General features: G+C 45.8%; 1 long non-coding RNA gene across 2 annotated transcripts; it reads left to right on the plus strand.

The window, feature by feature from the left end:
• The first annotated feature begins 189 nt into the window (after nucleotides 1-189).
• LOC118972323 (uncharacterized) lies at nucleotides 190-6908 on the plus strand. 2 transcript variants are annotated; one of them, XR_005061228.2, is made up of 4 exons: nucleotides 190-486; nucleotides 1032-1149; nucleotides 1766-1871; nucleotides 5458-6908. It is a non-coding gene; the product is annotated as an uncharacterized lncRNA (long non-coding RNA). The 2 variants fall into 2 exon arrangements; XR_005061229.2 differs by lacking the exon at nucleotides 1032-1149.
• Nucleotides 6909-19974: the final 13066 nt, after the last annotated feature.

Consider the following 19974-nt stretch of genomic DNA (forward strand, 5'->3'; position numbering starts at 1 on the left):
TCCCACATGGGGCCAGGGGCATGGCTTTCATTTTAGATCTACCCTTTTTCTTGAAAGGGCACTTGTAGATAGACCTTTAAAAAATAGGGGGGAGGTACTAGTTACTTTTAATTCATTAAATTTCTGGGCCACACAATAGCCCATTTTCCTACTGCCTGCAGGAACACGTTCCCAGTTACTTACAAAACTTCCAAGCACTTGGCATTGATCAGCAATCTTAGCAGTTCTGTGAGAACAGAGGTTACAGCTGTCACAGGAAGTCGAAACCAAGGCTGCGGAAATCACACCCCTTCCGAGGCAGGTGAAAGTGTACACTGAGCAGAATTCAGGCCCGGGGAGGTGGGGGTGGCAGAGCTGGCAGGTGGAGAAGGGCGGGATGCTGTACAAGAGAAAATACCCACAGGGAAGAAGAGTGGATGTATCCCTGGAACTCCGGGTTGATTTAGAGACCTGCAGGGGCTTATGGCTAAACCGCTGCATCAGTTAGTAAGTATCAGCCCTGCGGGGCTTTTGGGGACCCACCCGACGGGATTACTTTGGCAGCCTCCTAGCTGCGCTTGGCCCGCCCTCCCCCTCAGATCCATTCTGAGGATCACCAGCCAAGTCAACTCACTGGCCTGTGCAGCGCCATCCAAGCGAGTGGCCTGGGGTCATTACTGTCCTTGGGCTGCGGTAACAAAGGGCCACACACTGGATGGCTTGTACAACAGAAACGTATTGGTGCCTTTTGCAGCCTGGAGGGAGAGTCTGCCGTGCTTCTCTTCCCACTTCTGGCAGCCTCAGCTGCTTCTGGCTTGTGGATGGCTTTCTTTCCTCAGATTCAAATTGTCTCCCTTCTATGTGTCTGTCTCTGGGTCCAAGTATCCCCTCTGGTAAGGGCGCCAGTTATAGTGGATTAAGGCCCACCCTGATGACCTCATTTTAACTTGATCGTCTGCAAACACCCAATTTACAAAAAAGGTCACATTTTTGGATACAGGGGCTTGAACTTCAACATCTTTTGGGGCAACATGAATAATTCATTCTAACAGGGGACTTCCCCTTCGCTTTGGCTGATGGCCATCCTGGAACATTGTGTGACTAGAGAAGCTGGAATTTAGGACTTCTTGTGAAATCTCCTGATGTTTAAATATCGGCAAATAATTAAGCGTAAGGAAACTTTTTCTAATATGACTGTCAAAAGTAAGTCAACCTCTGCTCCACTATCATCACAACGTTCTCTCTAAAAATTTGGTTCCATCCTTCCACTTTACCAAATCCTGTGGGATTAAAGGCTAAATTCCTTGGCATGACACACGAGGCGCTCCACAATCCAACCCTTTGCCGTCTCTCCAGGATCCTTTCCCACTGTTCTAACACACCCTCACCCACTGTACAATCATATCAAAAGGTTTGCCCTTTTCCAAACATGCTGTGCTGTCCTACACCTCTGTGATCTGGCAGGTTCCCTCTCCCATAACGCCCTCTCCCCTCCAGCTCATAGGGAAACTCCGGGCCATCTTTCAAGCGCCCTGTCCTTGCCATCCCCTCTGTGAAGTCTTCCCATCCACTCCCGCATAGAGTTAATCTCCTCCTTCTCTGCACCCTCTGTGTCTCTAGTGTAGCACTTGACAGTTTATTTGACATTATTTGATTACATGTCTGCCTTCTGTATGGACCATGAGTTCTCTAAGGGTGGGAACTGTTGATTTGAAACACTTAGCACTGACCCTAGCAAAGAGCAGGTCTTTCATAAATGTTGATTAAATGAATACTCTTTGCACAGCACCCAGCTAGGTATCATGAGGAACCCAAAGAAGCTTCATTTGGAGTCCGTGTCCTTAACAGCCTTATAGTCCATCTGGCTTCACAAGATACACACCAAAGAAAAGGTAACTATACTGGTAGTATGACAACAGGCAGGACAGGCCCTGGGGCCTATGGTGATCAACGCATTCTCGTGGGACAGACACAATCCTGCTTTGGTGGCCTGATAGAGCCCTGCTTTTGTATGAAGAAAGGTCAAGATCATTTGGCAAATCCTTCCTGGAACAGGATTGCTGCGTGTGTGCTGGCGGAGATAAGGTTGACTCCTTACAAGAGGAGAAAGTGCGGCAAGGACAGGAGAGCAGGAGAAGACACAGGGAAACAAAGATGGAGAGAGAGGAGGGGTAGAACATGGAAAGGAGAATCTGGGGACCCATTCCTGTCTCAAATCCCCTCCACCAGCAGGTGTTCCCACTGTACCTGCTCTTTCCTTTCACCATGGATACACGCTGCAATTCATTCCACCTTAAACCCCCCCAACTCCTTCCAGAGCCCCCCACTCCTCTGCCCTCCATTACAGTGCTCTCTGGGAGGGGTGTCTTTGTTGCTGTCTCCAACTCCTCTCCGCCTTTTCTCTTTAAACCCTCCTCCACCACTTTACTGACAGACGCTGCTCTTGCCAGGATCATTAATGGCATCTGCGTTACTGCACCCAGGGGCCCATCCCACGCTCTCATCATCCTTGCTGTGGCTGACCTTGAAGCCTATTCACCTGGCTTCCATGGCCCTCCCTATACTACTCTTCTGGTTTTCCTCCTATATCACTGCCTGTACCCTTTTAGTCTCCTTTGCTAGTTCCTCTTCATTTCTGACACTGCTGAGTATAGCTGAACTCGGTACTTGGACCTCTTCTCTATACCCAGTTATGCCCCTGACAGGTTCAGCCATTCCTACGGTTTATTACCACCTGCGTTACTGACTTCCAATTTTATATATCTAGCCTGGGCTTATGCCCTGGACTCCAGACTTATTTATCCAACACCTGTTTGGCATCGTCTCTTGGTTTTCTCACAGGCATTTCAAACTAAATGTGTCTAAAACTGAACTCCTAGTCTTCCCCTGCCCTCCAATCTGTTCCTCCTATTGTCCTGTATATTTCATTTATCACAAATAAGCAAATCACATAATTATCTGTTTTCTGTGTCTCCCCACCCTCTCTCCTGGTTTGAATGTATGATCTATGAGAATAGGGGCTGTGTCCATTTTCTTCTTTACTATAGAACAGTGCCTGACACATAGTAGGCTCTCAAAACATATTTGGTTCATGAACAGACTGGACACATTAGAGGCTCAGAGCATAATGGTTAAGAGTGTGGGCTCTGGAGCTGGAGTCTCTGAGTTTAAATCTTGGATCTGCCTCTTACCTTGAGCAAGCGGAACCCCCAGAGTTTCAGAGTCTCTAGAATGAATACCAGCAAACAGCCCAGAGAAGAGCATGCTGCTGTTGGTCCTGGCTGTCTATTCACTTAAGAGCTCCTGAGGTGTCAGGCGCTGTAGGAGGCCCTGGGAGTACAGGAATGAGGAAGGCCAGTCCCTGGTCCCAAGAGCTCCCGTGAATGGGCAACCAGCTCAGATTGCCGAGGGAGAACAGGTACCCGCCGCTAACTTGGGGGATGGGAGCAGGTAAGGCCTCCTGGGGAAGGGCCAGAATTGCTGATGGGAACTGAAGGAAGTTTGCAGGCTGAGAGAAAGGGTAAGAAGGTGTCAGGAAGAGGGGAAAAGGGCAACTAAATGATCAGAAGAGAGAGCGAGCCTAGCACAGTAGTGAAGGGCAAGTGCTCTGCCCTGGCTGGAGCCCTCAGGTTTCAGTTGGTAAGACTGGGCTCAAGACTGGGGAGTGGGCTGGGCGGGAGCTAGTAGCACCCTACAGGGTGGAACTAAGACTTCAGGCATGCCCAGGACCTAGAATCACAAGGCTGCAGGCTCTGTGAGCTAAGGGCTTTGATGGATCGCACACTCTCGAACCCCTTCCCCACATTTAAAACAATTAAACTCCAGAAAGTACAAAGAAAAAAAACAATGACATTCTTTATCAAATTAACCACTGTTTACATTTTGACATATTTGTTTCTAGAGTTTTCTTTATGAATACAGTTTAAAATTCCTCAAGTAATGTATGAACGCACTGTCCTTTTTTAAAAAAAAAAATTAGAATACTAGAAAGCTGAAGTTCCCTTTTACTTCCACTAGCTATTCCAATTCCCTGCCCCTCTCCCCAGAGGAAGCTACTCTTGTGAGTTAGGAGCATATTGTTTTAGTCTTCTTAAAAAAAAGAATTGCTTTTACATATGTTTGAATATACCATAGAAAATCCACAGTTCTGTTTGATATGTTGCAAAAATTGTATTACGTTGTATGTATTATTCTGCAACTTTGTTTTTATTTATTATGCTATGGGTTCTATCCACATACTTGCATAAATAAACCTAATTTATTCTTTGTGTGATATAGTGACCCATTATGAATATAGACCCTATTTTATTTGCTTTCCCTGTTGATGGCCATCGGGCTGTTTTCAACGGTCTGCCATTGGATATGTCCTGCAATGGACAATCTCACAGAATGCATGTGTATTTCCGCAGGGCAGAAACTGAGGTAGAATTGTTAGAGCGCATGGTATGAATATTTTCAGCTTTACCAGACAAGGGCAAATTGAAAGAATCTATTTCTTGCAACCTCACCAATACCTGACCTGGTCTGATTTTAGTCTTCCCCTGCATTTTCACGGGTGAGGAGTCAGGCCTGGGCTGTACCGCTTTCTCGGGGTCATAGAGCAGGTTAGGTTAGCAGGCTACGACCAGACTCCACGTCAACTGGTTCCCTGTGGCACAATCTTGGTCCCCGTCAGTTCTCCCTGGAAGATCCAGGAGCGACTGAGGTGTAGGGGATGGGCGGGGAGGGAGTGGCTAAAATTAACCAACATGGTGATTATACTGTGAGTGGAAATGACTGCAATCCTCCCATAAAATGGCTCCGTTTCGCTCCACAGAGTGCTCTCCCACCCTAGGCGGTTTCTACCTGCAGCTCCGTAGCCGCACACCAGGGCTGTGATTGGCCCTTCCCACACAAGGGTGGGGACAGAAATGGCGTCTCCAGCCGCTGAACGTCCATCGCAGCAGCCCCGTTCTGGGGAAGAGGGAGGCCAAGACTCGCTGGGTTTGCGGGAGGGACTTGTGGAGGTGCGGAGCCCAGGTGGTCACTCGGAAACTCGCCAGGCCCGACTGCAGCACCCGGCCCCGGCCCCGGTGACCCCTCTCTGCCTCCTGCAGCACCTCCGTGGCTGCAAGGGAGCACGAGCTGCAGAGAAGAGCACTAATGAGGTCTCACAGGGACCTCCCAGCCGCCGCAACTCCGAAAAGGGACCGCGGGCGGCCCCGGCAGCCGCCGCCCGCTGTTAGCTTTGCGTCGGGAATGCGAGGCTGGGTCAGCAACCCCCGCCCCCCCCCCACTCCCCAGGCTCCGCCCAGGCTGTGGGAGCCCCGGGGCAGGGACCTCCGTGGAGGGTGAAGACCAAAGGCCGCTGGGGCTCCTCCGAGGTGCATTAGGTGAATCAGGGTGAGGTTCCGGACCCCAGCCTCTCCTAAGAACCAGTCCTAGTACGGGTGTTTCTCCCCAGGTGCAGGTAGCCAGATTTCTTTTTTCTTCTTCAAGGCAGAAAAGACGAGAGGGCGAATTTGAGGGACAGATCAAAGCTGGCACCACCCAGCTGACTTTTCAGACCTGGAAGGATCTCTTCTTCTCAGCTGGGATTACTTGGAAGGACGTCATTTTTGCCCAAGCATTTCTTCTTTGCTACCACCTTTTGATCCCTCGCTATGTGCCAAGCACTGTACTAACTGTATTATGTCATTCCCTCCTCTCGGCAACTCTGAGACATTAGTCTCAGAGAGGATAAGCAATTTCCCAAGGTCACACATTATATATGGCAGAAGGGGGATAGGAAATTCTCCCAGGTCCCGTGTTTTTAGATTCTTCTTAAGTAAAAAAGTTTTAAAAATTAACTATTTGCTCACTGTTGTTAATCTTGCACAGATCCTTTTGAAGAAAATGGCAATTGAGAACAAACACGCCCAACATCACCATGCTATTTTTTACTCAGTGGGAAGGAGTGAACAGGGCCCTGGTGTATTGCTGGTGAGAGTGTAAATAAGGTGACACTTTTCTGGAAAGCAGTCTGGCCATTTGAATCAAGAGCTTTAAAAATTGTCTCTACCCTTTAATGAGGAAATGGGCACCCTCTAGGGAGATAGCGATAGCTAGCAACATAAAATGTAAAAGCTGTCTATGTGAAAGACTCATTCCCTGTGACCCACAAGTTCCACCTAAAGGAAACTGTTGTGCAGATGGATGTAATAGCACATGGTCAAAAAGGTATATTTGTAAGGGCATTCATTACTGCACTGCTCCTATAGCAAAAGATGGGGAAGAGCTTAAAAAGTATCAATAGAATTGACGAATTTAATTATATGCAATGTTTTGGAAAACGAGGCAGTTCTTGTTTTATATATAGAACAATCATCAAGAAATATTAAGAGAGAAAACTGCAGATGTATCTGTTGTGCTACTGTTTCTGTATGTATAAGAAATATATGTGTGTGTGTGTGTTTCTATGAAAGATATACAAGAAACCAGGTAATAATAATGTTGCCTTTGAGGAGGAAAACCACAGCTGAAGGACCATGTCGGAGAAAGACATTTGTTTCATTGTGTGACCTTCAGTACCTTATATATACACATGGACATATAAGCAATTCAAAATTCAACTTTAAAAAATAAATTCACTAAAATCCTACCTCTAGATCCAGTAATTCTCCTTTCAAGAATCTAGCTGAAGGAACTGTTGGATTTCATACAAGGATTATACAAAAGGATATTCACTGAGGTGTTATCATAGTGAAAAAAAATGAAGGCAACTCAAAAGTCCAACAACAGAGGAATAGCTAAGAAAATTATGGTATGTACACATACCACTGATCACGAAATCATAAAAAGAATGTTACAAAAATATTTTGGTGAAAGAGGAAAATGCTTATAACTGTAAGTGGAAACAAAACACAAAGAAATAGAATATTACCTATGCAGTATGATCTGATCACCCTAACAACAGCAGAGATAGAAGAAAAAAAATAATGGGAGGAAACATGCCAAAAAGTAAAGTTGTGGCTGCCTGGTGGAAGGATTGTGAGTGTTTTTTGTTTTTGTTTCCTATATATATGCATCTTTCTATACCTTTCCACATTTTTTTTTTTGCAATGCATATCTATGTCTTGGGTAATTAAAAAAGTAAAACTTAAAAGTAAATCCCCATGGTATTTAGAAAAATGAAAGATATACAAACATGTTACCCCAGGAATTCTACTTCTAGAAATAAACCCTGCAGAAGTCAATGCACAAGTGCTCAAAGCATTATATTAATAACAAAAGATTGTAAGACAACTTAAGTAAGTGCACAACATCCATAACATAGAATAGAAGGCAGCAGTTCCAGAGAATGGGGTAGGTGTACCAACAGGGACAAATCTACAGGGTAACATTGTTGGGGTGGGGAAAGCAACTTGCAGAACAATGTGGATGTTATGATTGCATTTATGCTGAAGAAAGAAAAGCTGAAATTCTGTATTTACATTTGTACATACATGCATTTAGGACATTAAATTGTTAGACATAGCTGTCTCTGGTGAAGAGTAGATGAAAAGGAGACTTATTTTGGACTCTACATTTATCTGTGGTATTTTGTCTTTTATATGTGTTTTATATGTGTTCTTGCATCACTTGTATAATTAAAAAGTAATACGGGGGAAAGTGCAAGCATAGAGAAAGATCTGAGAAGATACAAAACAAAATTATCAATAGTTTCCAGCAGGGATGAGGGATGGAGGTTTGAGGTGGTGGGCTTTTTTCTCAACTTACTTTGGCATTGACTTTTTTCTTCGTTATGCCCACACATGAACTACTACCTTCATCATTAAAACAGCAGCATCAAGAGCCCCAGATGTTCAGGCTCTGCATTTCTCCATCTGTTGGCTGTCCCCCGACACCAGGGCTCTGTTCTTGTAGGTAACCACCCTGCTCACGTGCGACGCCTGGGAGCGCAAAGCCCCAGACAACATTCCTCTTACCAAAGTGGAGGAGACTGAGCTGCTGAGACACAACCTCCTGGCACCTCCACTGCAGTCAGGCGACCTGGATCCCAGGCTCCTTCCCTCCCATCTTCAATTTCCAGAGATAACCCATAGAAGGGAGAACCAGGAACTGTTTCCCCCAGGCTAGGGAGGACAGGGCTGGAAGCCACAAATTAATTATATCAGTGTGGCATCAAATGAGGGAATAATAAACCGCATCATTCGCTGAGTTCCCTCTGGGCGCAGCTTCAAGCTGCTTTCCCCGACAATGGTCACATCCCCACACAGCCTCTGCCAGGTTCTCCAGAGAGACAGCGGCAGAGCACCGAGCCAGATTGGCCTTCAGTGGCCAGCACTCTGGATTGACCTCTAATGACTTATCCCCTGCAGGGAGGGGTCTGGGGAACCCTCCCAGGGTGCAGGAGCTCAGCGCGGAACATCTGCTTGCTCCAAAAGCTGAGCAGGAGGTAACTGCGGTGCAGCGGGAGGGCACTGGCCGGGAAGCAGGAGACCAGGGTTTCAGGAGCCAGCACTGCCTTGTCTCCTTTTGTGGCGCTGGCAACTCACCAGCTCCTGTGCATCTGGGCACTGGGGGACAGACAGGAGCCTCTATTTGGGGGAGAAAGGGTGGTGTCAAGACCTCCTGCACCATGGCTTTCTCAGAATCCGAGATGTTGGTGAAGCTTCTGGTCCCTCTTCCAGCGCAACTGCTGCCTGTCTGTCTCCATGGCAACCGGGAGGAAATACTAATTTACTGGGGTCCAGGCTCCAGAGCTTACCTTGGAGCTGGGTGTTAACTGGTCTTTCTGGAATCCAGTCCTTTGCCACTCCCAGGAGCCACTGATAGCATCCCTTAGCTGTTGCATGGGAGGGATTCTGGGCCAGCCAGAAAAGAAACATGCCACTTGCCCTTTATAAATTGCATGCACTGGGGGAGGGAGGAAAGACACACCTCCCTGCCTGGTGTGGCCTCAAAATCACTGCTGATTTGTGTTTCAAAGACCCATGTCCTGCTCAGTACTTGCTCTAAGCTGCTTGTAGAGAGTTTCAAGAACAAATGGCTTAGGGAACAGGACACATGCAATGAGGCCCCAATCTCAGCCCCTTTCCATTCCCTTCAGGCTCCTCACTGCTCTCTCCTGGCCTGTGGCTGGGTCCAGAGGTCCTGCTGTGGGCCTGCTTGGTTCTATAAGACTGAAACATAAAAAGTCTTGATGCTCACCTTTCTCAGAAGGTCATGAAGCATCAGGCAGGCACTCAGAGCTTTATAGATCTCTCCCCTGAACATAGTAAAATTTGCCTAACTGTACTGGCTTCCCCCAGGACCGTTTTTAATCAGACAGCTATCTTTTTTCTATTTGTGCTGAAGGCTTCCTAGAGGACAAAGATTATATGGCTGCCTCTTCCCAGGATATGGCACACTGTCTCATAATAGTAGGTTCACAAATACCTCAGCGGCACAGAAGCACCCTCATATACTGACCAAAATAATCTGACTGAAGTCAGGAGACCTGGTGCTAGGCCTAGCTCTGCAGCTAACTGACTGTGCAACTTTAAGCAAGTCTATTGCTTTTGTTGGGCTTCACTCTCACCATTTGTGAAATAAGTTGGACTGTGATATCTAAGGTTTCCGCCTCAGCTCCAGCTCTCTCTTAAGGGAAACAGCCATAACGCTCTCCATAGGAGAAATTTGGTCAAGATAAGGGTAAATTAAAGGAAAAAAAAAATGAAATGGCAACTTTGGACCCTAAGGTCCCAACTGAAAAGGGCTCCAAGAATAGACAACATAGTCTATGTGGATTAAATACCATCTAAGAGGTGAATTCTAGAAAGCTGTTACCTGCCCCCCTCAAAGCCCTTTCTGATGAAAAGTTCTCTCATGTAAGGTGGTAGTGGATTGTGATTAAAACCAGTCCTGCTTGGACCTGGGATGGGATGGCCTGCTGTATGGGGTCACAATGGAAACCAGCTCCCAGCATGGACGCCCAGCTGCAAACCGCCTGATGGGCGTGTTAAGCCAGCCAGCAGCAGACCAACCCAACTGGACCCTCTTTCTCTCAGGATCCACCAACAACTGACACTAGGTGCTCCTGGAGAGGGTGCGACTCCAGGGCTCAGGTGTAACCTGAGCGGCACTGTGCTGACTTGCAAGTTTAGGGTCCGCTGGCAGCTGAGTGTTTCCTAAAAATCTGTCCTTCCACCAGGAACCTCGTAACAAAGTTCCATCACTGAATTTCATTTATATGGGCTTCTTCCCGCAACCCAGAGAGTCAGCGCAATACACACGGACACACAACCTAAACATGCCCTGAAGAGAAGTTCAGGGTGACCACTAGGCTCCATTCCGCCAACAAGAAAGAACCACCACATTTCCTTCAAATACCCCAGCTGGTTTAGCCCCGGGCAGGCTGACCTACTCACACACTCCCCCACGCACTGTGCCCGGTTTCCTCTGCCTTCCTGATCTACTGCCCCCGTCACCGTACCATCCTCCCTTTGTGGGGCTTTCTCTGGCTCCAGTTGTTTGCTGCTCACTGAAATCCTTTAAAATTCCACAGCACTCTGGACACTCATTGAAAGGTCTCCCCCATTGTGGACATCTCTGCACAAGTCCTCATGTCTATGTGCCATAATTGTTTGTTGAGATCTCTCTCCTTCCTTTGGATTCCCCAAAGCCTGGGGAATCCCCAGTACTTGATACAGTGTCTGGTGCAGGGAAAATAGTCCAAAAACATTTTTCTGGCACTGAGCAAATGAATGAAAGAAAGAATCTGAGGGCCACCAGCCCTCGTGTTTGTATGAAGATGCTCAGAATCATCCCTCGCATTTGTTACGGTGCTTTGCAGTGCATTTGTGACATCGCTTGTTACTTTGACTCTCGTCATACCCAAGAAGTAGGCAGGGAAAGGAATATGACTCTCTGTAGTAAACAAGGACCCCAAGATGCTGAGAGGGACAGTGACCTGCTCACGGGCACAGGAGAGATAGCACAGAATCAAAGAGAGCTCTGAATTCCTGACTCTGAAGCTGGGGCTCATTCCACACCCACCGTTGGCTTCCTGATGTCCCTGTAACCTCCCATATGAAAGGACATATCAAGAAAAGGAAGGGAGCTTTGAGGCCAAGGATCCTTCAGCCCCTTTAAGGGAACCTCTCCTTCTTAGCAAAAGCCCACATCCAGGGCCCCAGGGAAGGAGATGTCCAGAACTGTGGAAGCACTGGATTCAGAGCAGAGCTGGGCTCCAGTCTTAGGACTTCCACTTTCTAGCTCTTTCATCTTGGATGTGTCATTTGCTTTCTCTGAGTCTCAGTTTCCGAAGAAGTAACAGGTACCTGCTTCACAGATCTCTTGTAGAATCTGTGGATGTGTCCAGGGCTGAAAAGATTTCATGCCCTATTGAAGTACTGTATGCATGTGGCGGGGAAGGCAAAATGACATGGGAGACACAAAGTAGAGTGGACAAGGCCTCAGGTCCGAACCTGTGCGAGGGCACGCCCTCAGATGGAGCTCTGTGCATGCGTACAGGTCACTGGCACAGCAACAGGACAAATTACCCTCTGTCATATCATGCCCTCCTCTTCTGCCACTGCTTTAGAGCCAGTTTAGGAAAGGACAGGGTTAAGGGTTTCACCTGAACCTAAACTTGCAAGAAAGCAGTTCCTAAATTCCTTGGTTGAACAAAAATGGTCTGTGTACTGGTAGATAATAGCTTCATCAGGTTCTGGCCAGCAGCCTCTTCCCAAATTACCCTTAGGCCATTCCATTACTTATTTTCTCCTCCAGGAGGTGAGTCCGGTCCTAGAATACACCAGTGCTGGCCTTTATCAGGGTAGGGGTGGGTATGCACAGGGCCTTGGGGATAATTGCTTTTATTAAAGTCCCAGAAAAGCCACACACACCTCTTCAGTTACTCATCACCAAATATTATAAAGCTTTGCTGAGGATAAAAGGAAATTGCTGGCATAATTGCAAAACTATGACATTTTGCACCCTCTGCCTGGAAGTAGCCAAGTGCTATCTACTAATACCATTATATTTTCTGTTCATTATTAAGGTCACAGGTTCAGTCTCTGTTCTCACACAATTAACTTTACCTAGAGACAGGGAGATACATTCCAAAGCTGTAGACAGTACCACTCCCAATGCAATGCATGGTAAATGTTTATTGGCCTGTCTACAACACAATAATCACATCAAAGATGAGGAATCTGCCTCATTCGTATAAGCATTTCCAGAGACGGGCACGGGGCCTAGCACACTACAGGCACTTAATAACTATAGCTACTTTTATCGCACACTGCTACCCAGTTTTTAGTGTTATCATCTCGCATGATCCTTACAACAACTCTACAAGGTGGAAACATTATTACTCCCATGTTACAGATGAGGAAACTGAGGCTCCGAAAGGCAAGGTAACTTGTCCAGGGTAACACAGCTGGTAAACTGCAGAATCAGGATTGGGTGGAGGCTGACTAGCTGCAGAGCCTGTTTCCTGGCCATTTGGGTTTGCTGCCATCTACTGCCACGGTTGGAGAACCCTTCGCTTCGTGGTGCCACTTCTCCAGCTGAGAGGCAGAGGCTAGCTCTAGTTTTCTATCCTGTATTTCTGGCTCCCTCTGGGGCCCTGACCCTTTGGTTGCCCACTTACCCTCAGTTTTTCCAACAACAGAATGGGGTGCTTACTCTTTTTCCTAGTGCCTGTCCTTATACTTGATGTCTGCAATATGGGGGCAAGGATTTCTCATCACAAGTGCACGAGGGCTCACTGCAAAGGAAAAAATCATAATGATTAAAATAACGAGGCAGTGGTGGGACACTTCCGGCTCCAGTCTGTCCTCAGGGGAGCCTCGCATCCTAATCTGGACCAAGCCACTGACTCCCTTCCCAGTGGGGCTGATTTGATTGTGTGTAACATGATGATGATAATTCTGACCCTTCTCCTGGGAAGGACAAGAGGAGATACAGGGGAGGAGTTAAGGCTTGGATAGAGAAGATTAGAGATGAAAAAGCACGAGTTTCAGACTGAATTTAGAGTATGACATCCGTTTAAACTGCGTTTTGGAGTTCTTGAATTCCCCCTTTTACTAATTTTCTACCTTCTATAACAAGAGCCAAAAAAGGGGGGAACTTAAGTCGAGAGGGTGCTTAGATACAAGCCCATGCAGAGAAACTGGAGACTCAAAAGCTCACAAGCTCCCCTACCCCCACCAAGGAGCGCAGGATGGTGCAAACAGGAGGAGGAAGTGATGGCAGCTTGGAAAGTGGAGGATTTTCTGTGGGAGAAAATAGGTCATGGGGAGGGAAGCTTACTCTGAGCTAGGGAGGGGTCCCTCAACACTGTGGATTCCTTCAGGCCCACGTGTGGTCTGTTAAAGCAGACACTGGTGTCTGAGGACTTGTGGGCTCAGCAGAGACAAAAATGGTATTTAGCAGAAGAGAGAAAAATGTATTCAACTCCCAGCCTCGTTATGATCTGGACGCAGCCATAGGCAGAATAGTAATGAGCTCCTTATTTTAAGCAAGTGGTAAAGAGATGAAAATAGATCAAGTGTGTTGAATCAATCCAGGTTTTTGCAATTAGTGAACAGGCTTGAAGACCACACCCTTATCAGACAAAGAGAAGAGAGAAATATGAGGATTCTTTCTTAAAAACAAAAAGCCTTTCTTTTCAGTGAGGAGTGATCTTGTTGCTGCCGAGTGGCTCTTGCCTAACCCACCGCGGAGAGGGTTCAGACCTCGTCTTGGTGGTGGACTCAGGGAGGGGAGGAGACTCCAGCCCCTCCCCTTGGGCCTCTAGATCCAAGAAGACCCTCCCAAAATAAAGGAAGCCTGCACTGAATGGACCTTCAAGATCAACTAGCAAAAGCTATGACAGTGGTTTCCATTTATATACTTGGTGCTGGCACTTTATATATACTATTTTGTTCCAACCTCATAACATCCTCATACAGTAGGTACTTTTATTTACATGCTATAAATGGGCAAACTAAAGCTCAGGTTAAGGGTCTAGCCCAAAGCCACACAATAAAAAATATGCAACCAGGATTTGAACTTAGGCCTGTCTGACTCCCAAACTTACATTTTCCCCATGATACCATGGAGGCCTTTGCTCAATTTGTTTCTTCTCAGAGGGGCCTTCCCTGACCACAGGCTGTGCCTCAGCGTTGGCGCTCTCTATGCCCCACCTCCACTTGCTCAGCACTTTTTAATCTCTAATCTGACCTATTACAGTTTTACTTGTTTGTCTATTGTCTGTTCTCTTCCCCTAAAACCTAGGCTCCATGAAGGCAGATTTTACACATATCCCTACTGCCTAGAACAGTGTCTGGAAAATTAATCAGCTTTCAGTGAATAAGCAAATGCTGAATAATCAATCTCTTGCCTCGCTTTCTATTGGACAGCTGACAGGAATACATACTACTTTTGATAAAAAGCAACTCAATGATCCTTTAGAAAACGTGAAGCTTCTAGACTCTGATGGAGTAAAAGGAAGAGTAACAGATAGAGGGCCTGCTTTTTGAAAGAAAGTGCATATACAGGACGAGATGTCAAAGTGGGTGCGATGCAGATGTGAGGCGCTAGTTCACAAGTTAATTTGAGTGCACACAGGGATCTGTGGATAGGAAAGTAAAAGGTAAAGATGTTGAAACAGACAGCGCTGCTCAGTCTCTCGGAAGAATCAACAAAGCCACTCCACAGCTTCATTTGGCGTGGATCATGCGTGTGCTTGTTGCCAATAACGTTTTTCTTCATTTAGAAAGATTAGAGTGGGGGAAATAAGACTTCCCTGTAGCACAGACATTGGCTGTATCGGAAAAGAAATTTACAAAGTCACTTTAAAGCTGTAATTCTTTACCTTGCCCAAACTGATAACTCGGGGCAAGTTTCTTGACTGTGTAGTGTGGTTTGAATGAGATGATGTATGTAAAACCCCTCAGCACAAAGCCTGGAACACGGGGGCCATGTGATGTTCACTATTAAATTATCCTTTTCTGAAAATCTGATAAACACAGCAAACACTCCAGAAAAATGCACATGTGACTCTACCCCCAAATTTTGCATACAATTTCAGGGGGAATAGGAGCCTTCCAGAGGACCTCTGAGCCAGGGGTTAAGAACAAGTGCCTTAATGAGACAGATGGGCTCCAGGCCCAATAAGATTTGGCTTTAACCTGCTAGAATATCTTCACACGCCTAAAGAAACAATTTGTTGATTAGAGCAGGGGTTAGGAAGCCTTGGGAGCACCGGAATGGAGTTACAGGCTGCCCCCATTCAAGCACTGTTCGGGGAAGGGTGCCCGGGCCCAAGAACCCATTTGTCTATCTCGGCGGCTTTGGTGTAGTCCTGCTGTGAAGTACAGGCCTCAGCCTTTGGATGTCCCCTCATCCCCTTGCTCTGACTACAACCGTACTACCAATCCACCTTCTGATTATAACATAGCTCTGGCCAGTACAGGGCCTGCAGAGGGAGAAAGCTCTGGCCAAAGGGTGGGACGGAGGGTCTGGTCCTCTCCTCTTACATTTTTCACTATAAATTAGTGAAACTGGCATTCTGGGCCGTAGTCTGTGAGTAAGGCTGACCCTTCGTCCTCTGCTGACATGCATATCAGTTTTCTATGCCTATAAGACTTCTTGGGCGATAGCCAGTAAAATCCAGTGTGCTGAGATCAGGAGCTCTTATTTCTTATTTAATTTTCTTATCAGTAATTTTTCTCATGGGAGTCTATCCAAAGCACATAATTAGAAATTGAGATGTACACATGTGTATAGAGAAGATGGCCACTATAGTGGATTTAAAAAAACTTTTCAGTTAGGTTAACATGGAGTTGTAAGAAATAATATGAGAGATTCCATATACCCTTCACTCAGTTTTCCCCAGTGGTAAATGTCTCAGCCTGTTCACTCTGCTATAATAAAAATACTATAAACTGGGTGGTTTAAAACAGACATTTATTTTTCACAGGTTTGGAAGCTGGGAAGTCCAAGATCAAGGCAGGGACAGATTACATGTGTGGTGAGAGCCCCTTACCTAGTTCATAGATGGCTATCTGCTTACTGTACCCTCACAGGGTGGAAGGGGTGAAGGGACACTCTGGTATCTCTTTTATAAGGGCACTAATCCCATTCATGAGGGCTCCACCCTCATGACCTAATCACCTTCTAAAGGCCCCACCTCCTAATGCCATCACATTGGGGATTAGGTTTCAACATAGGAATTTTGAGAGGTCACAAATATTTAGTCTGTGGCAATAATATCTCATACAATCATAATCAAGGAATTGATGTTTATACAATCCACATACCTTATTCAGATTTCACTATTTTATGGGTACTCATTTGTGTGTATGTATAGTTAGTTCTAGGCAATTTACCACATGTAGACTTGTGGGACCACCACTGTACTCAAGGCACAGAACAGTTCCATCACAAGGAATAATGTTAATTTTTACAGTAAAAGAGCAAAAATAACCTCAGTATCCAACATTAGGAGATTGCTTATACAAATGGTACAGTTACAGAGTAAAATATTATTTGATCATTTAAAATGGTAAGTACATAGTATTATAAAATGTTTACAAAGATTGTTTAGTATGGAAAAATGCTTAGAAGATAGCAAAGTTTTATGTGTGATATATATTTTTTTAACATAAATATTCAGAAATGCTTGAAGTTGAAGAAACTATGCCAGAAGCTTCTACCATGACCTACCTTTAGATGACAGGATAGAGTGTGTTTCTCTTCTGTTTTACATTTTTGTATTTTTCAAAAATTTCTACAGTAAGTATCAATTATGGACTGTGTCCTCCCCAAAGTTCGTATATTGAAGCCCTAAGTCCTGATGTATTTGGAAGTGGTGCCTTTGGGAGGTAATTAGGCTTAAATGGAGTCATGAGTGTGGGGCCCTCATGATGGGATTAGTGGCTTTATAGGAAGAGGAAAAGAGAGAAATCACTCTCTCTGTGTCATATGAGGACAGAGCAAGAAGGCAGATGTTTGCAAGCCAAGGAGAGGCCCTCACCAGGAACCGGATTCGCTGGCACTTCCACCTTGGACTTCCAGCATCCATAACTGTTAGAAATAAATATCTGTTGTTGAAGTCACCCAGCTTATGATATTTTGTATGGCAGCCCGAGCTGACTAAGATAGCATCTCTTACTCAGAGAACAGGGATGGTGGTGGTATGGGAAAACCAAGGGGGAGCAAACCAAAGAGAAATCAAAATGGAAAACAAATAAATACAGGCTGAGACCCTGAAGTGAGGAGGGACTGCTTCCTGTGGCCTCTTCCCAGCCACCCAAAGCCATTTAAAGGAAGTCTTTCAGGCACTGCAGCTCCTGAGTTTTGAACTGGGTGGAGCAGGAAGGTGAGGGCAACCTCTGGGCCTCAGATTTATTCATCAAAGACAGGGAGGCTGGAGAGGCTGAGAGGCCGGCTCGGCTGGAAGCAGCCTGCTAGCTCACCCTTGCCCTTCCCGTACTCACCTTCCTGATTTGAACCCAGCAGAGAGAGGAAGTGGGTGTGAGGAGAGACACAAAGGATGGGTGGAGTATCTGCTCAGGCCAACTGCTTGGACAGCGCCCGCGGGAGACAAACGAGGGCAGCGTCTGGGCCTGGAGTCCACCCTGCCTGGGCCTGGACCTGCTCTGCCAGGAGGCTGCGCCCTATCTGATAAGGGTATTGGCCTGTGAGTCAATCACCTGCATCTCAGTCCAACTGTGCCTCAAAGCAAAGTAGTTTGGTAAAGCTAATTTTGTATGGAGGGCATTTTGACAGAACTGAATCAAAATATAAAATCACCAAATAGCTTACATTACCAAATAGCTTATGAAAGACACAGCCAACCCTTCCTTCCTCTCTGATCCTCACTGTACCCCTGACTTTCATTCCAGCATTTTCCTTTACTCCATTCATGATTCCTACCATGTCTCTGACCCCCTTTCCATTGCAGGTCATTCCTGCAACCTAAAGATCAAATGTTTCTTGGTGAGCATAAGTTTAAATATCTAGATGTTAGAACCTAGCAAATCAGGAAACACCTAATGTTAACATACATTAAAAAGGTGGGTATGTTTGGCAAAAAATAATTTGGCATAAAAGAGAAGAATCAGAAGATATGGGATGGTGAGATAAAATTATTAAATTGATCTCTGCCTCAGTATCTCAATAAAATAAGGATACTAATAGTACCTACCTCATAAAACTTGGGAAATATGTGAAATAGTATCTCTAAGACACTTGGCATAATGCTTGTAACAAATAAATTCAGTATTAGCTCTTATTAAATAAGTTGTTTTACATCATTCAGCTTGTAAGTGGGTATCTAGGATTTGATAGTTTCTCTGATTCCAAAGCTCAAATTCTTAAGCACGTGCTCCACTGAATAACTGCCATTTATTAAGCACAGTGCTGCATACTCTGCTTTAGTTATTTCATTTAGTCCTATGACATCCCTGAGCTGGGTATTGCCATTTTACCAACAAGGAAATTGAGCATGATTTAACTGACTTGCCCAAGTTCACACGTTGGAATTCATACCCAGGCCTGCCGGGCTCCAGTGCCCCCTCTCCAACAGCACAATGGGAATCAGGAGGCTTGGGTCCCAGTCCCAGATCTGCCACTGATTAACCTGCATCACTGAGCCTCAGTTTGCTCATTTTCTAAATGAAGGGGCTAGATTAGAGAATGAACTCTCTGGTCCCTTTAAGCTCTACTGTTCTGGAAAAGGTGGATTTGATGAAATCAATGTGTATGGTGAGACACGTTTAATGAAATCAGAGTGTTCCAGGTAGGAGGGAGGGGTATGTCTGAGTCAGACAGGATCCCCATCTCCATTTGACTGCACAACATCACCCAACAGAGAGATCCAGAGGCGCCAAGAGACGAGTCCAAGTCTCCCAAGCATTAGTCATCGTCTGCTCCCACTCCCCAGGGGACCAGCAGGATGCTGTTCCAATTAAACTGGATTGATGAGGGACCTCTAGGATGACGAAAGGGCAGGAGAGGAGATGTCAGAGGACACACTGGGGGAGCTGAATCATTCAGCCTGGAGAAGAGAAAGCAAGAAGGGCCAGTCCTCAAGTCTCCAGTGAGCCTGGGGGTTGGGTGGCAGGTGGAAAAGAACACGAGGTTCAACTCAGAGTATCTTGGACCTGGGACCTAGTCCTCGCTCTGCCAGTATGACTTTGTTTGACAAATTACTTTACCTCTCAGGTTTTCAGTTTCCACATCTAAAAAGGTAGGGAAATAACTTAAAAAAAAATACCCTGTAGATTTATACAAAGAAACATACAATATTATAGCTACAAACAACTAGAAATGGCTCAAATACCCTGGCAATGGGGACAACTGCTAAGCAGACCCTAGGGGGTGGGGGTGCGGGGTTGGTGCAACAGAATATTAAAATGCTATCTGGAAATGCTGAATAATAACAAACATTTATTGAGCACTGACTATGTGCTAGGCACTGGGGAGAAGTCCTGACATGCATGACCTCATTTAGTATCCTCCGGCATCTCAAGGCAGGTGTCATGTCCATTCCTCTCAGATGTGTTAGCTGAAGCACTGTGCGGTCTAACAAGTCAGTAAGTGGTAACATCAGGACCCAAACCCAGAGGGCTATCCGACGCGCAAGGCCACTCCCTAACTTTCATGCTCTAATGCCTCAAGATGTGAGGATGATGCAGAGATAGAGAAATGCCTACATGAAACTGTATTAAATGAGGGGGGGAACCCTCAAGAGTGGTTATGTTAATATAAGAAAGTTGGCTCCAACATTAGGTGTGGATGTTTATAAACAGGAAACTTAGGATGACGGGAACTTAGTCATGGCTGCTAATGTTTGGATATTTCTGCTTAATTTGGTAGTAGAGATGATGAAACATATAATACCTGAGTAAAGGGGTGAGTACAAATGATAAGGTGTTTCACGTTCTAATCTGTAATTATTTAGGCAAGCAGAGAAGGACGGTACCGTGCACATCCTCATTACTGAGGAGGGACTGGGAATCTGATCGCATGGCTCTCCTGCTTCAAGCTTTTCAGTTA

The sequence above is a fragment of the Manis javanica genome, chromosome 4 (genome assembly GCF_040802235.1).
Source record: "Manis javanica isolate MJ-LG chromosome 4, MJ_LKY, whole genome shotgun sequence".
NCBI lineage: Eukaryota > Metazoa > Chordata > Mammalia > Pholidota > Manidae > Manis > Manis javanica.